Source organism: Lynx canadensis, chromosome B3 (genome assembly GCF_007474595.2).
Source record: "Lynx canadensis isolate LIC74 chromosome B3, mLynCan4.pri.v2, whole genome shotgun sequence".
Classification (NCBI taxonomy): Eukaryota; Metazoa; Chordata; class Mammalia; order Carnivora; family Felidae; genus Lynx; species Lynx canadensis.
In genome coordinates, this window is record NC_044308.2 from 70,474,852 (window position 1) to 70,479,112 (window position 4,261).

The window sequence follows — 4,261 nt, forward strand, 5'->3', positions numbered from 1 at the left end:
AGAAGTTGCCCCCAAGTAGTTACAACACTGATCATCGACCAGGTACTGGTCCCCAGGACCTCACCTGTGTCCCCAGTGCCTAAACTACCATCTGGCACACTGAAGATGAGACAAAGAGGTTGAACAATTTCCAAAGACCACACAGCAAATCAGTAGCAGAGGTGTTCTACAAATCTCACATTTAAAACCCTGTTCTTGGTGCCTTCAAACAAAGGGTAATGGGAAGGCTGTGGTGTTGGTCGAGGTAAAATCTGGGGGGCATTCCAACCCTGAGATACTATAAAAAAGGAATTCACCATTGCAATGGGAGTTCAGCATCCACTAAGGCAGTCAACTTGCAATTTCCCTTGGGCTTTAAAGTTCATTTTAATTATTAAAAAATTGGATTTACTCCCTGAATATGTGCCTTCAGAGAAAAGTTGGCACAGATATACAATGTAGTAGAGAAAAGATGTCCAATAGAAATTATCCCAAACTAAAATCTTAAAATTGTTTGAGATTACCCAAAACTAAAACACCAATAACAATGCCTAGAAAAATTTGTCACACAGTAGGAATTAAATGTTTTCTGAACAAATGATTTAATAAATAAAATATCTCATTATGTGACAAATGCAAATGCTACATTTATTCTTAGCAAAACCCCTAAACTAAATATTGGAACCATATAATGTTGAGAGAAAATTACTTAAATAATATTATTTGAGTGATGTGTTATCTCAATGAAAGCTCCTCTGTGTAAAAATCCTTCATTGTCTTAATTCCCCAACAATCTCACACTAATCTAATCTATACTTAATGTTAAATATTTCATACAAAGTACTACAAAGTAGTGGAGGAGATATTATTTGTCCTCAAGTAAGGTTTTGCCCAAAGTTGACCCCTGGGTTAGAATTGACAACCTCCTTTTTTATGTACCCATTGTCCCTGCTACATTCTACCATTATTCTTAATCAGATGCTGAATTTATCAGTCATTCATGTATATTGTGTAGCTTGTGAAAGCTACTCACAAAAAAAAATTATTGTATAAGTTTTATGCTTTGATCCTTGTTGAAAAGTCTTGAAAAATATGTTTCATTGAAGTCATTCTAAAATCCTGTCATAAGTAGTCAGTTTATACATGATAAATCCACAAATGAATTAGATCATTGGCTTTTTAATCCCAAACCCAATGGGTTAAAAGAGATGACAAGGATAGTAATGAAATGTGGGATCAGGGGAACTGTATGAACCTTAGGTTAATTGATTTATTTCCCTTTATACTGATTGTTTTAATAACTGAATTAAGTGAGAATGGGAAACTGTCAGTGTTACATAGATATGGTCTGAATGTGTGAGCTTGTGAATGAGCAAACGAATACAAAGGAGAAGATAGTCCAACTACTTCCAGAAGTCCTACTAAGAACGTGGATTGTCAAGATTTCAAAACAAGCATTGTGGGGATAGCTGCATAACTCCATAATTTGTTTCAAAGTCATTGTTTTATACTTGAAATGGGTGAATTTTGGTAGGTAGGTACACTTTTATGTTAACAAATCGGCTTAAAAAAAAAAAAAAAAAGGAAGATTCCAAGTAGGCTTAACATGGGAGAAAAGCAAATTCTGCTGTTGGGCTTGGTTTTAATCTTCTCTGTATTCTATTTTATATTATGTCTTACAAATTAAAATTATATTCTGATAAAAGTTAGTTGATCACTTTCATGTGCCTGATAGTTGACAAGTCCTTTCATATCCATCTCTTTTCTTTATATAGATTCAGAACAAAATCTGAAACTTGAGATAATGGAACTGCAGAATTATTCCTTGGTGTCAGAATTTGTGTTGTATGGACTCTGCACTTCACAGCATCTCCAACATTTTTTCTTTATATTTTTCTCTGGGATCTATGTGGTCACTGTGCTGGGTAACCTCATTATTGTGGTCACTGTAATTTCTGACCCCCACTTGCACTCTTTCCCTATGTACTTCCTGCTGGGAAATCTATCCTTCTTGGACATATGGCTAGCCTCATTTGCCACCCCCAAGATGATCAGGGACTTTCTCAGTGATCGAAAGCTCAACTCCTTTGGAGGATGTATGGCTCAGATCTTCTTCTTGCACTTTATTGGTGGGGCTGAGATGGTACTTCTGGTTTCCATGGCCTATGACAGATATGTGGCTATATGCATTCCTTTGTATTACATGACTATGATGAGCTGGCAGACCTACATGGATCTGGTGTTCATTTCATGGATCGTTGGATTTGTGCACTCCATCAGCCAAGTAGCCTTTACTGTGAGTTTACCTTACTGTGGCCCCAGTGAGGTGGACAGCTTCTTTTGTGACCTTCCTCTTGTGATCAAGCTTGCCTGCATGGACACTTATGTCTTGGGTATACTCATGATCTCAGACAGTGGGGTTGCTCTCTATGAGCTGTTTTGTGCTCCTCTTGGTCTCCTACACTGTTGTCATCATCACTGTCTAACAACATGCTGCTGGTGGGGTATCCAAAGCACTCTCTACTTGCTCTGCATGTATCATGGTAATCATGCTCTCTCTTCTTTGGGCCCTGCATTTTCATTTGTGTGTGGCCTTTCAGTTGGTTCTTTGTGGACAAGCTTCTGTTTGTGTTTTTACACCATTTTTACTGCACTCTTGAACCCCCTTATCTACACATTGAGAAATAAAGAGATGAAAACAGCTATGAAGAAGCTGTGAACCAACATGTGACTTCTCACTGAATTCCAGCTTTGCATAGAGCTACATGTTCTTACTCATTCAGGGAAAAGCATTTCTTTAATATAATTCCGCTCAAATATTTCAACTGATGGTTAATTGATAGAATTTGTATTGTATTATATTACAGAGAAATAGTTGTTGAATTCAACAAAATCTTATGTATAATTTTATTCTATATAATTGTATATTGCTAATAAGATTTTATATCACTTTCAAATATCACATATTTATAAGATTTATATAGTGCATTGATTATATAATTTTATTATATAACTTTATATTATAAACATAATATATAACTATAATGTAATTATATTATAACATTAGTATGATCATAATATAACTATATAATATAATATAAATCCATATACACATACATGTACATACACATTCAACCCCACACATCTGTTTTGTAAAACACTTGGCAATTTTCTTTCTCTCTTTGTTAAATCAGATTTCTCTTACTAGTTTACTTTGTCTAAAATATTTATATAAAAATGAATTTTATTTTCCTAATTGTAGTTCAATACAGCAAGAGCTTTCAGTTCAGAGGCATTCAAGACATGAGACATTCAGCATAAGGAAACTAACCCAAGAATAAAATGCTCTATGAATCATACATTCTTATGGTTTATTGATATGATTTGTATTATATTGCAGAGAAATGGTTGTTGATTTCAACAAAAATCATATATATCATTATAGTCTATGTAATTTCATATTTAAATAAAATTTTATATTCTAATATAACTTTATAATATTACTACCTTACAATGTAGGATTTATATATTAATTATTATAATTTCATTACATAATTAATTTTATATTATATATAACTTATAACTGCACTATAATATAATATTAGCATAAACATGTAATATAACAATAACGAACTCTATTTATACACACATACACATAAATACACATTCAGCCCCACAAATGCGCTTTGGAATGCACTTAGTAATTTTCTTTTCTTTTTTTTAAACCATATTTCTCTTATAGTTCATTTTGTATAAAATATTTATATAAAGTGAATTTTAATTTCTCACTCATAGTCCAATAGGGGAAGAGCTATCAGTTCAGAGGCATTCAGGACATGAGACATTTAGCACAAGCAAGTTAGCCTGAGTATAAATAGCCCTATGAATCTTTCTCCTGTTTTTGAAAGCCTGAGCGGAGGAAAGAGCACTATTTTAATATCCTGTTGATTTAAAAAGTATAATTCTTCTTGTGAATGTGTATTACGCTTAATCTTTTTATTGAAAAAGTGAATGTATGCCAGTGAAATTCGATAACAGAAGTTAATTTTCACATGGGAAAATCAGCATTTTATGGCTCAGTATTTCATGGTGTAAATTAAGGTATTGTGTTACTATTTAATATGCATTGGATTAGAAAATTAATAACTTTTTACCCACAGATTTTAAATAAACACGACATCTACACTATATCTTACTGAGTTGATTCTGTCCTTTGGGGAGTCATTTATGTGTTTGAATGCCCCAGATTCGGATCTCATGCTGACTTTTCAAATGTTTTTGA

At 33.3% G+C, this 4,261-nt stretch overlaps 1 pseudogene; it reads left to right on the forward strand.

The window, feature by feature from the left end:
* The first annotated feature begins 1,783 nt into the window (after nt 1-1,783).
* LOC115517175 lies at nt 1,784-2,698 on the forward strand (annotated as a pseudogene).
* The last annotated feature ends 1,563 nt before the right edge of the window (nt 2,699-4,261 follow it).